This window comes from Bubalus bubalis, chromosome 7, assembly GCF_019923935.1.
Source record: "Bubalus bubalis isolate 160015118507 breed Murrah chromosome 7, NDDB_SH_1, whole genome shotgun sequence".
Taxonomy (NCBI): domain Eukaryota; kingdom Metazoa; phylum Chordata; class Mammalia; order Artiodactyla; family Bovidae; genus Bubalus; species Bubalus bubalis.
Window position 1 is genome coordinate 45,285,922 of NC_059163.1, and position 14,468 is coordinate 45,300,389.

The window sequence follows — 14,468 nt, forward strand, 5'->3', positions numbered from 1 at the left end:
CAAGTTTTTTGGAAGTTCTGCTGGTTAGGGAGCATACTTTAAGAATCATTGCTGGAGATAATTTTCTGGACCTGGTAGTCCTTAGCTGAAAATATTCTGGAGACCAGATTGAAACATGAGATAGCAGTCCCTTTCTTAACAAAGTACATTCCTGGCCAGGCAACCCTTCTAAGATTTTCCAAGAGTTTTTACATCTAATAATAACAGATCTAAGAAGATGCCTTCTTATATCTTCTCTCAAATTCTTTGACCCAAATCCTTACAAAATCATATAGAATGGATATTTTCATTACTATTTCAACTTCAAACTTGATCACAGTAAATAAGAACAAAGAACACTTGATATTTTTCCAATATCTGGTATTTGAAACTTGTTATCCAGGGTGCCTCATTCCTGGCATCATAATTTTTTGGACTAAGAATATCAGTTTGAACTTAGAATAAATGGAATTCATAATATTATAGAAACTGTGCCGCAGTTTCTGACCCCTAAATCTAGATACATCATCTGATGCATGGTCCAAGTACATGTTTTGAAAATATGGCAGAATGTTTAAAATTAGAACTCTCCAATAATATCCTGGACATATGATTGTCTTACATATAATAGTTGTTCATTTATTCATTCTCTAATACATATTCATTGAGTCTTAGGTCAGGGGTGGGTCTAGGTGCTGTGGATACAACAATAAATAACAGCTAGACAGGCTTGTGTCATGGTTGAAGCACATTTTGGAGCCAGACTGCCTGGATTCAAATGCCAACTCTGTCACTTACTAGCTTGGCAAGTTACTTCACTTCTTTGTGCCTCAGTTTCCTCATCCATAAAATGGTATCTATCTGATGAGAGATACGAGGATTAAATGAGTTAACATTTGTAAAAAGCAGAGAACACTATTTGGTATATTATATACATTTTTATTAAACATTGTCATAAATACACCTGTCTGTGTCTTAAGAAGCTCATAGTACTGGGGCATAAAGAGTGACAAATTAAGAAATGAATACAATGTGATGTAATAAATGCTATAATGAAGGTATGAGTGAAGTGCTGGACTTGCTTTGCTGCCAAATGGACTAGAGTAAACTCTGGGCTCTGGACTGCATGTGCTTGCCATATCACTTCCCTCTCTAGAACCACGCTGGAGAAAATCCAGCAAGTTTTTAATCTTCCTTTTTATAAGTGTTGCTATGAAAACAACCATCATTATGCTAACATATAATTACCACAAGTAGTTTTCAAAAAACCTTCCTATCAAATGTAAATGATGTTGAAACTCATTTAGGAGACCACTTGCTTGGACTTTATAGTATGCAGAGGCAGTTTATGTGAAAATAGGATTAGGCACCTGTTCTGCAGTTTCTGCAGTTGAAACTTGGGTAGGGCACCAAGTGAATTAGATATGGCAGTATCTTGTAGAAGGAGGGTAGACAACTCATCTTGGTGTGCAAGTGACCTTGCCAGTTTTAGTGGTGAAGGTCCCACTTCCCAGGAACCCCCTCAGTCTCAGGCAAGAGGTTAAAATCATTACAATCATATTTTTAAATATAATTTTTATTTTAAAATTTTATTTTTGGCTGTGCTGGGTTTTTCTTGCTATGTGGGCTTTTTCTCCAGTTGCAGCGAGTGGGGGCTACTCTTCACTGCAGTACATGGCTTCTCATTGCAGTGGTTTCTCTTATTGCAGCTCGAGGGTTCTAGAGTACTGACTCAGCAATTGTGGCACATGGGCTTAGTTGCTCCAGACCACCTGACCTGCCTTTTGAGAAATTTGTATGCAGGTCAGGAAGTAACAGTTAGAACAAGACTGGTTCCAAATAGGAAAAGGAGTACATCAAGGCTGTATATTGTCACCCTGCTTATTTAACTTCTGTGCAGAGTACATCATGAGAAATGCTGGACTGGAAGAAACACAAGCTGGAATCAAGATTGCTGGGAGAAATATCAATCACCTCAGATATGCAGATGACACCACCCTTATGGCAGAAAGTGAAGAAGAACTAAAGAGTCTCTTGATGAAAGTGAAAGTGGAGAGTGAAAAGTTGGCTTAAAGCTCAACATTCAGAAAACGAAGATCATGGCATCTGGTCCCATCACTTCATGGGAAATAGATGGGGAAACAGTGGAAACAGTGTCAGACTTTATTTTTGGGGACTCCAAAATCACTGCAGATGGTGACTGCAGCCATGAAATTAAAAGACACTTACTCCTTGGAAGAAAAGTTATGACCAACCTAGATAGCATATTCAAAAGCAGAGACATTACTTTGCCAACAAAGGTCCGTCTAGTCAAGGCTATGGTTTTTCCAGTGGTCATGTATGGATGTGAGAGTTGGACTGTGAAGAAGGCTGAGCACCGAAGAATTGATGCTTTTGAACTGTGATTTTGGAGAAGACTCTTGAGAGTCCCTTGGACTGCAAGGAGATCCAACCAGTCCTTTCTGAAGGAGATCAGCCCTGCGGTTTCTTTGGAAGGAATGATGCTAAAGTTGAAACTCCAGTACTTTGGCCACCTCATGCGAAGAGTTGACTCATTGGAAAAGACTCTGATGCTGGGTGGGATTGGGGTCAAGAGGAGAAGGGGACGACAGAGGATGAGATGGCTGGATGGCATCACTGACTTGATGGATGTGAGCCTGAGTGAACTCTGGGAGTTGGTGATGGACAGGGAGGCCTGGCGTGCTGCGATTCATGGGGTCACAAAGAGTCGGACACGACTGAGCTACTGAACTGAACTGAACTGATGTGGGATCTTCCCAGGTCAGGGATCAAACCTGCATCTTCTGCATTAGCAGGTGGATTCTTGAGCCATCAGGGAATCCTCATTACAACCATTTTAATAGGAACTGGAAACTTTAAAAAGAAAATAGAAAATGACTATAATGTTACAATGAAATATTACTCAGCCATAAAAAAGAATGAAATGATGTCATTTGCAGCAACATTGATAGGTCTAGAAATCACCATACTAAGGGAAGTAAGCTAGACAGAGGAAGACATATACCATGTGATATCACTTCTATGTGTAATCTAAAATATGGTAAGAATGAACTTAGTTATGAAACAGAGGCAGACTCACAGACATAGAAAACAAACTTATGGTTATCAAAGGGGAAAGAGAGTGGAGGAGGGATAAATTAGCAGTTTGGGATTAGCAGATACAAACTATTGGGTTGGCCAAAACATTTAGAGATATTATGGAAAAACCTCATGTGAAGAGTTGACTCATTGGAAAAGACTCTGATGCTGGGAGGGATGGGGGCAAGAGGAGAAGGGGACGACAGAGGATGAGATGGCTGGATGGCATCACTGACTCGATAGACATGAGTCTCAGTGAACTCCGGGAGTTGGTGATGGACAGGGAGGCCTGGCGTGCTGTGATTCATGGGGTCCGTCGCAAAGAGTCGGACACGACTGAGCAACTGATCTGATCTAATCTGATCTGATGGAAAAACCTGAATGAACATTTTGGCCAACTCAATGCTATACAAAAAATAGATAACAAGGTCCTACTGTATAGCATAGAGAACTATATTCAATATCAAAAAATTATGAAAAAATATGAGAAAGAATATATACATATGTGCATTTACATATATTTGTATATATACATATGTGTATTTATGTATATACACATATGTATATACACACACATATTTTTTCATATATGTACATATGTCTATATACATATATATAGCTGAGTCACTTTGCTGTATACTACAAACTAATACAACATTGTAAATCAACTATACTTCAATAAAAAACACAATGTTATATGTCAATTATATCTCAATTTCAAAAACAAATTAAAACCGGCATGTTGCAAAAGCACCATTTCAAGTTTCATACCAAAAAAAAAGAAAGCAAGAAAATGCAGCTACTGCATCCCTTGGATTGGGGACAGCTGAAAAGCATAGTAGACATCAACAAATATTTACTGACTTTCTATTGAGGGGAGATGAACATGTTCCCGTTGTTGATAAGCTACAATTTGATTTAAGGAACAAAAAATAAACCAGTAAAAGTTAAATCAAAATATAGTTACATGTCAGTTCAAGATAAGAGAAATGATGATACAAAATGGTTAATAGCCCATCAATTTTCCATTTTAGAGTTGCTATGGGAATGGAGCTCAGAGGAAAGGAAGAGCTCTCACTGGGAAACAGTTATACAGTGGCCCTACTTCATGGTGGTTCACAGGAACTGGCGGGATTTTGAATCACAGCAGTGATGTTGGAGAAGACTCTTGAGAGTCCCTTGGACTGCAAGGAGATCCAACCAGTCCATCCTAACAGTCCTGAATATTCATTTGAAGGACTGATGCTGAAGCTGAAACTCCAATACTTTGGCCACCTGATGTGCAGAACTGACTCTTGAAAAGACCCTGATGCTGGGAAAGATTGAGGGCAGGAGGAGAAGGGGATGACAGAGGATGAGATGGTTGGATGGTGTCACCGACTCGATAGTCATGAGTTTGGGCAAACTCGGGGAGTTGGTGATGGACAGGGAGGCCTGATGTGCTCCAGTCCATGGGGTCACAAAGAACTGGACAGGACTAAGCGACTGAACTGAACTGAACTGAACTGAGTGATGGGAGGAGCCTATACAGGTGTTGGTACGGCACAGGAGTGGGAGCAGCATTAGGCAAATCCAGGGGACAGGCAACAGCGTCTTTAGAGGAGGTGAAGGAGAGAAGGAGGCGTGCAGTTAGCCTTAACACATATTCACACAAAGCTCTGCAGAAGCACACACTCTTAAGCTTGGATTGGAAAACCATTTGTCAAAAGACCACTCTCTTTCCCTTGAGTGAAGAAATAGTACCTTTCCTCCTAAGTCTTTCCTTTATATTTTCCGTAGAAGGATTTCCAAAGTCTATGTTTAAACCCTAAATACAATGGCTGTCTTAGCTCTTTGTTTTGGTTAATGGGTGTTGGGGGACAAAGCTCTCTAAAACCTGCCGTGGGCTGCCTCCCAGCCTGATGGCCTCAGGGGAATCCACCTTCCTCCTTAGCAGCAGGCTGCCCCAGAGCACAGACAGCCGAAGTTCCCAGGCCTTCATAAGTTCCAGGCCCCAAACGTACCCATCACCATTTCTGCCTCATCCTTTGGGTTAAAACAGGCCACAGAGCCCCTGAGAATCAAGAACAGTGGTCTGCATGTGACATGAATGCCAGAGGCCTGGCTCCTCTGGGGCTACCATCATGGCAGGCTACCGGGCTCCTCCCGAGGCTTCTATTTCAAGGCTCTTCTGTCAAATCTCTCTTTTACCACGACGTTTTACCTAACATCTAATTGTATGCACCTCTGCTTAGAGGAAGAAGGCAGCCAACCGTCTGTTTTCCGGGAGAACAGAACCTAAACAGGAAGTTAGGTCTGCTGAATCTTAAAAGGGACAGCTGTGTAAAGACTGACCCAGGCCCTGAGGCTGGGTGGGGGCCAAGCCCAGGACAGAGGATCTGGAAAGGGAATCCAGGGTTTGGATTTAAGACGTAAGGGCTGGCCAGCAGCCAGTGTGCTTCCGGCAGGAGCGCCGCGGGGTTCTTGTTCACATCTGCAGGGAGAGGTACCGCGGGCAGAGAATTCCCCCAGTCACCCGCAGCGCGAGGCTGCCTGACTGCCGGAAATCCGAGAGCTCCCCAGGTGAAGTCAGACTCCTGGGAAGATTTGAGCCTAGGAGAGCAGTCCTGGATTCCTGGGTCTGTTGATGCCAAATGAATTTTATCCGTGTATCATCCTGCAGTTTCATAGGATTATTGACGATCACTCTCTGCACTGCTTTCATCTTTCTCCTCTCCCCTCCCCACCCCATCCCCAATCTCTTTCCTTTGAGACATCAGGTGCAGAGTTAAGGTGAATAAGCACCGATCTCAGAACGCCTTCACAAGGGCAGACTGTACAGAGCCCTCCTCTTTTGTGAAATTTGCTTCCCTCCATTCACACCAGCCACTCATCCAACTGCCTGCCCCCTGCAGGCATTCCACTCCTATGTGATGGATATTCTTTTGAATATACATACCTCCTTGTACTAGATGGAGTGTTGTGTGTTTGTGCTTAAAATACATAAGCAAGAAAGGGGACCCAGTTAAGCTTCTTCCCCCTTATTTATTTATTTATTCATTTGATTGAACTGGGTCTTAGTTCCAGCATGTGGGATTTAGTCGGGAGATCTAACTTGGGCCCCCTGCACTGGGAGCGCAGAGTCTTAGCTATTGGACCACTTGGGAAGTCCCTGTTTCCCACTTTTGAGCAGCTTTGCAGATATCCTGCTCAACAACTTCTGCTCCCAACTCATCAGCCAGAACCACTGGCTCCTGAAAACCTGAGAGGCTGGGAAAAGTAATCGATCACCCTTACTGAACTGACCATACTGATATTTGCAGTAAGACAAATGTTCACCAGTGGGGAAGCAGGGGAAATGGCTGTGGGTAGGAGAAGGCAATGGCACCTCACTCCAGTACTCTTGCCTGGAAAATCCCATGGAAGGGGGAGCCTGGAAGGCTGCAGTCCATGGGGTCGCTGAGGGTCGGACACGACTGAGCGACTTCACTTTCACTTTTCACTTTCATGCATTGGAGAAGAAAATGGCAACCCACTCCAGTGTTCTTGCCTGGAGAATCCCAGGGACGGGGGAGCCTGGTGGGCTGCCGTCCATTGGGTCGCACAGAGTCGGACACGACTGAAGCGACTTAGCAGCAGCAGCAGCAGCAGACATCCAGCTACCTCTGTCACCCGTGGCAGAGACTGCTTGCTCTCTGGGGGCCCCAATGCAGGGACAGAGGCAAGGAGACAGGAAGGCTGGAGAGAGGAAGCTGGCTCAGCTCCATCTCGTCTGCATCTACTTCCTTAGGAACTGTGATAATACAAAGTAACCACAAGGGAGATTCCCTATAAATGTGCTGTCACCCTAGAGGGAATATGGCCACCTCATCTTGGGATAACTGTAAAAACAAGGGAAGTGTAGGAAATGGGTAGGGATAGACACCTTGTGAATATAAACTACAAGTAAGGAGGAGGAGGGTTTCCTTCACATCATTTTCTTCCTTGCCATCACTTGAAAAATATCCCCAGTGTTATTTTTCAATGAAAATGTTTGTCAAGTAAATCCGAACTTAAAGATAACAAATTTTTGATGAATATTTTGTATTCACCACATAAACCCAAGTGAAGAAAGAAACACTTCAAAGTGCTAAACTAAAAAATAAATAACAAGAAAACTCTCTCCAAGTTCATCTCAGCTGAGCTTCAGTCCCAGTTATTGAACAAGGGATGTACCCCTTGCTGTAGCTTAGAAACAAATGAACAGTCATTGATTGTAACTTCGGTGTTTTGGGGAGTATCACTAAATTACACTGCTAGCTTTCCTGGGTCTCCAGCTTACAGACAGCAAATCTTCTCAGCATTTTTAGCCTTCATAAACACATGAGCCAATCCCTCACAAGAAATCTCCACGAATCTACCTGTACCTCTGCCTCTATCTCTGGCTCTGACTCTGTCTTTACCTCTATCTTATTTGTTCTGTCTCTGGAGAACTTGGACTAATACAGTGATCTTTGGGAGCAATTACTGATGTTTTCATTATCCTGGTTCTAAGATGCTAATCCCAGCAAGGCAAATTTCTCTTGATTTCTTTTTGATGCTTTTTCTGTCTAGACATTAGTGTGGATTTATTCTTACACACCTATTTATTCTTGTACCTGCAATTATCTCTCGAGCATAGAGAAGGGACATTTCACCTCCCCATTTTTTTCTCCCCTCGTGAAACCTGCAAGAGAAGTCCCTGGGCGTCTACGTACCCATTGCATTTCAAGCTTTAGCACTAAGGTCCTGCTAACGCTATACTGTGCAGAAGGAAATGGCAACCCAAGAATGCTCTGGTATTCTTGCCTGGGAAATCCCATGAACAGAGGAGCCTGGTGGGCCACAGTCCATGGTGTCACAGGAGTCAGACACAACTTAGCAACTAAACCACCACCAACCCTATACTGAGATGAACAAGTGATTGCCTTGTTTTCTTGATATAGAGTCAACAAGCATTTCCTGGCTCTTGGCAAAAACTTTGTTGTTCAGTCGCTAAGTCATGTCTGACTCTTTTCCACTCCCTGGACTGTAGCGCACCAGGCTTCCCTGTCCTTTACCATCTCCCAGAATTTGCTCAAACTCATGTCCATTGAGTTGATGATGCCATCCAACCATTTCATCTTCTGTCTTCCCCTTCTCCTGCTGCCCTCAATCTTTCTCAGCATCAGGGTCTTTTCCAGTGAGTTGGCTCTTGGTATCAGGTGGCCAAAGTATTGGAGCTTCAGCTTCAGCATCAGTCCTTCCAATGAATATTCAAGACTGATTTCCTTTAGGATTGACTGGTTTGATCTTGCTGTCCAAGGGACTCTAAACAGTCTTCTCCAGCATCAATTTTTTGGTGTTCAGCCTTCTTTATGGTCCAGCTCTCACATCCATACATGAATACTGGAAAAACCATAGCTTTGACTATACAGGCCTTTGTTGGCAAAGTGGTCTTTGATTTAAAAAAATTTTTTGTTTCAAATTTAATGTTTATTTTTCAGAAGATAAATCATCCTTTAAAATCCCCCTACTTTGGAAAGCACAAAAAAATTTGGTTAGATGCCACAAAGTAGGTAGGCAATGCCTTAATCGTATGCATGTTGTCAGGCCCGAGAGCCTCTTCCATCCTTGTCAAGAGGAGTGCTAACCTTCTCTCCTTTCATAAAACACATGTCTCTGCTTTTTAATACGCTGTGTAGGTTTTTCATAGCTTCTCTTCCAAGGAGCAGATGTCTTTGAATTACATGGCTGCAATCATGATCTGCAGGGATTTTGGAGTCCAAGATAATAAAATCTGCCACTGTTTCCACTTTTTCTCCATCTATTTGCCATGAAGTGATGGGACCAGATGCCATGATCCTAGTTAGGCTGAGAAATCGACAGAGCCATTGGCAAGAAGGGGGAAGAGGTGCTAAGTTTCCAAAAACACCGAAGTTACAATCAATGACTGTAGCATTGTTTCTAAGCTACAGCAAGGGGTACATCACTTGTTCAATAACTAGGACAGAAGCACAACTGAGGTGAATTTGGAGAGAAATAGACCTTCTTCACCCCATTTGAGAAGACCCAATGAAATAGGAGAACGATGGGCTGCTCTGGCAGTCAATCTTTTTAGGAAATCTTGGGACACACCTTCATAACCTTGCCAGCGCCATTACTAGCTCTTTGCTTTGAAAAGTGGGGGCTACTTCCTGTGGTAATTAGATTTAATTCAGCAGTATCTTCTCATCAGAAAACCCAAGCCTCCAAGTTTCTTTGGAAACCACACCATTCACTCGGTTCCAACAAGTCTGTCTCTTCTCATTGCTGTTGGCAATTGGGTGTCTGTGTCTAATTTCTTCAGACCAACATATATGTGTATGACAGTCTCATAATTACATAGTCCTCTGCATCACAAGGCCAGGAAGCAATTTGGTGAGTTGGCACATGCCCCAGGGTTTACTTCTATTGCTGTCCAATTCAGATCTCTTTTTACTTAGAAAAACACCAAATAATCCTAGACAGAAAACTGCTGCCAAGCAGGCCAGGTGTCAATGACAGGTGTAATTCCCATAGTGTCAATGACTACTGTGAGGAAGTGGGGGAGGGGAAAACATCTCTATCCTCTTGTCACAGCCTTCGCAGGTCCAGAACTGAATCCTATTCATGCACAAGTACAGTAGGTCCGAGGCAAATCCCACAAAGAATCTGCACCCTAGACTTCTCTATTTTTTTTCTCTATGCATGGAGTCCCTATCCCAATCTCCAGGTACATGTTACTCTCTTCTTCTCCACCTATTCACCTCTTAATTGAAGAAGGAAGGATAAAATCTGCCTTGGAGAGTCAGGGAAACCTTTCACAGAGGAGGGAATGCTTGAACCAGGACACAAAGGGCGTATGGGCATTGCCAGCTACACATCAGGACGGGGCAGAGAGAAAAGAACATGCAAAGGCATGTTTGAGGAGTTACAAAGAGTTTGATGCTCTTAGAGCATCAAATACAGCAAGGAAGGATTTATGAAAGTATGACGTTGGTATAAGAAAAGGAGATTTAGATACAGAAGGACTCTGTTATGTTGTCCTAGATGAAGATCCATTGAAAGTTAGCAGAGAATTAATATCTAGAGCTGCTTTGGAGACACTGTGGTACATGGTAAGGGTGGGCAGGAGCTGGATCTGAAGTCAGGGAGACCAGTAAAGGAGGATAGTGTTCATCCAAGAGAGAAATGATGAAAATCTGGGGGGAAAAAGGGCAGAAACTATAGGAACAGACAGGGAATTGTAAAGTAATTAACCTCCAATTAAAATAAATAAATTTATATTAAAAAAAAGAACAGACAGGGAAAGGTAAGTTTGAGAAAGATTTCAAGAGCTGATGATCAGGACTTGATTGTTTGATGCAGGGTCTGTGGGAGAAGGGCTTCCCAGGTGGCACTCCAGTATTCTTGCCTGGAGAATCCCATGGACAGAGGAGCCCAACAGGCTGCAGTCCATAGGGTCACTTAGCACACACATGCTGTTGGAAAAAGGGAATCTTAGATGATCCCTAGTTCTCCGGTTTCAGTGTTTGAGTAGATGTGTGACATTCATTGAGACTGGGAGAAATGAAGAGCATGTCTTCAGGGGAAGGCGAGGATCTTAGCTTTGAATATGCTGAAATCCAGGAAACATTCACTAGATAGTTGGACACATAGGCTTGGAAGTTAGGAGAAGCTGGTATTGGAAATTCAAGCTGAAACCCATCTGCATATGGTTGGTAGTTGAAGACCTGGTTTACCTAGGGAGAATGAATAGCATCAAAAAGGAAAAAGGGCCAAGGAAGGACCAATTGCTGCAAGATGTAGGCGGTACATCAGTTCAGTTCAGTTCAGTCGCTCAGTCGTGTCTGACTCTTTGTGACCCCGTGAATCGCAGCACACCAGGCCTCCCTGTCCATCACCAACTCCTGGAGTTCACTCAGACTCACATCCATCGAGTCAGTGATGTCATCCAGCCATCTCATCCTCTGTCATCCCCTTCTCCTCCTGCCCCCAATCCCTCCCAGCATCAGAGTCTTTTCCAATAAGTCAACTCTTCGCATGAGGTGGCCAAAGTACTGGAGTTTCAGCTTTAGCATCATTCCTTCCAAAGAAATCCCAGGGCTGATCTCCTTCAGAATGGACTGGTTGGATCTCCTTGCAGTCCAAGGGACTCTCAACAGTCTTCTCCAACACCACAGTTCAAAAGCATCAATTCTTCGGCACTCAGCCTTCTTCACAGTCCAACTCTCACATCCATACATGACCACAGGAAAAACCATAGCTTTGACTAGACGAAACTTTGTTGGCAAAGTAATGTCTCTGCTTTTGAATATGCTATCTAGGTTGGTCATAACTTTCCTTCCAAGGAGTAAGCGTCTTTTAATTTCATGGCTGCAGTCACCATCTGCAGTGATTTTGGAGCCCAGAAAAATAAAGTCTGACACTGTTTCCACTGTTTCCCCATCTATTTCCCATGAAGTGATGGGACCAGATGCTATGATCTTCGTTTTCTGAATGTTGAGCTTTAAGCCAACTTTTTCACTCTCCTCTTTCACTTTCATCAAGAGGCTTTTCAGTTCCTCTTCACTTTCTGCCATAAGGGTGGTGTCGTTTGCATATCTGAGGTGATTGATATTTCTCCCAGCAATCTTGATTCCAGCTTGTGCTTCTTCCAGACCCACATTTCTCATGATGTACTCTACGTATAAGTTAAATAAGCAGGGTGACAATGTACAGCCTTGACGTACTCCTTTTCCTATTTGGAACCAGTCTGTCGTTCCATGTCCAGTTCTAACTGTTGCTTCCTGACCTGCATACAGATTTCTCAAGAGGCAGATCAGGTGGACTGGTATTCCCATCTCTTTCAAGACAAACCTACAAAATACTGAAAAGTGACTGGAGAGATAGGAAGAGAATTGAGGCGAGTGAGAGGTGACATGGAAACCAGGGAGATGAAGAAGATACATTCCCACCACGGAGGGGTTCACAATCCACTGAATCAGTTAGATCAAAAGGAAAATGCATCTCTGTGTACAAGGAGGGTTGCTGCTGCTGCTGCTTCTAAGTCACTTCAGTCGTGTCCGGCTCTGTGCGACCCCATAGACGGGAGCCCACCAGGCACCGCTGTCCCTGGGATTCTCCAGGCAAGAACACTGGAGTGGGTTGCCATTTCCTTCTCCAATGCATGAAAGTGAAAAGTGAAAGTGAAGTCGCTCAGTTGTGTCTGACTCTTAGTGACCCCATGGACCACAGCCTACCAGGCTCCTCTGTACATGGGATTTTCCAGGCAAGAGTACTGGAGTGGGTTGCCATTGCCTTCTCTGACAAGGAGGGTTACTCTGGGCCAAAGAGCTGGAAGATCTAGGGGCTTCTTTATTGTTTTTCCACTTTTGCCCAACTCTTCTCCCAAGGCCTGAATTCTCTTTCTATAAAACAGGCAACTATGAAATTAGCTTATTATAAATAATAATATAATTACATATAATGTAATTAGCAGGGTTGTTTTCTTAGATGAATGAAGTTATATCTATAGGATTCTTTGAAGTCATAAGGAAACAGAATATTCTCATTTTTCTTTCTCATTATACTTTCATCATCTGTAAAATTAATAGCTTTCAACATTTGTTACCTTCACTCTGTACTGAAAAACAAAACTAGGTCTTAAATTTCTTGACCTCTAGATATGGCCTCTGAGAAACAAGTTTCAAATGACCACTATTATTCAGCCACCCATATCAAATGTGTTCAAATTATTTTTTCATATTAAACCAAACAATAAAATTTTAGCAAATATAATGCTAATGTCTACCTTTAAAATCTGAGAAATTCACACTATCATTTGAATAGTTTTGTTTTTTAGCCTTAAGCTTCTGGGAATCATCTATTTTTAGAAAATGTTGCTACATGTTCAAAATGTTCTTCTTGCTTTTAATAAAGTGTTTGGTATTATCATTTACTTGAGTTTATTCAATAATGTGTCAGGTCCATCTAAGAAAATTTGGCCATTGTTTTAACACATGGATTTTAAACCAAATGCCTACCTTGTAAGGACAAGCCTGAGAAATATTCAGGAACAAGAGAAAGAGAGATACATGTAAGTAGAGCTTCCCCCAACCCCATTTTCTACCCAAGTTTAATATGATGTCAGTAGGTATTTATAAAGCACTTATTATCATAACTCACTGGTCATTTATTTCTCTATGTCAGTTTGCGTCATATGCTATTCAGAGATGCACTTAGTTTTCAAGTGCATTGTATTATTTATAAATGGTGATTTTACAATGGCATCATCACCTACATTTGCAACCACTTATCAATAAGAAATTTCTATTAGGCCTTTCTGTGTGGAGCTATCACTATTATTCTTTACGTTTAGGAAAATTCAGGGCCTCAGTAACCCTCATTAAATGGTACTGAAGTTAGGGGGTTGGAAATCCTGTGAACCTAGAGATGGGTGGGTGGAATTAGTCTCATTTTGAGAAGTTGAAGCGTTTGGTGACAAATTTCACAGAGCAAAAGAAGTAATTTGAAGACACTTTGTGAAACATAAAATGTTCTGTAATTGTTGCAGCAGTGATATGCAGCTAGAATTGAGGTTTTACCCTGTTTTGAGTGTTTTGAAGGATATCTACCCTATAGTAAGTACTCATTGTGTGTGTGTGTGTTCTCAGTTATGTCCGACTCTTTGCAACTCCAGGGACTGTAGCCCACCATGCTCCTCTGTCCATGAAAATTTCCAGGCAAGAATACTGAAGTGAGTTGCCATTTCCTACTCCAGGGTCTCTTACCAACCCAGGGATCAAACCTGTGTTTCTTGTGTCTCCTGCATTAGCAGGCAAATTCTTTACCACTGAGCCGCTTGGGAAGCCCAAGTACTTACTGAACATTTATTAAATGAATGGATGATGGAATGAATGGATACAAATTGTCTTCTTATAGGCCTTGTGAATTGTGGGCCAGGAGGAGAAGGCCATTCTGAAGATGAAGATAACGGACTTGGAAATGACAAGAGGGAGCTAACTGACACAAGACCACGCATGCAGGCTGTGGCTTAGTTGTCTCTGACTCTTTGGGACCCCATGGACTGTAGCCCACCGAGCTCCTCTGTCCATGGAATTTTCCAAGCAAGAGTACTGGAGTGGGTTGCCATTTCCTTCTTTGGGGGATCTTCCCCACCCAGGGATCCAACCCGTGTTTCTTGCATCTCCTGCATTGGCAGGCCAGTTCTTTACCGCTAGTGCCACCTGGGAAAGCCTTTGTAAAACGCAAGATCACTTGTTAGCAACATATATTATTTTTGGAAAATTGCTGGATATTGCTTTTGGATAATTAAGAATTGGCCATTGGGTTAGTGGAGATAAAATACTATCCTCTTGATCTCTGTTGCAAGGACATACTTTAGATAACAT

The 14,468-nt window shown here is 42.6% G+C and overlaps 1 non-coding gene across 1 annotated transcript; it reads right to left on the minus strand.

The window, feature by feature from the left end:
• Nucleotides 1–8,603: 8,603 nt before the first annotated feature.
• On the minus strand, nucleotides 8,604–8,730 carry LOC112586304. Its single transcript, XR_003110770.1, has one exon. It is a non-coding gene; the product is annotated as a U6atac minor spliceosomal RNA (small nuclear RNA).
• Between the last annotated feature and the right edge of the window lie 5,738 nt (nucleotides 8,731–14,468).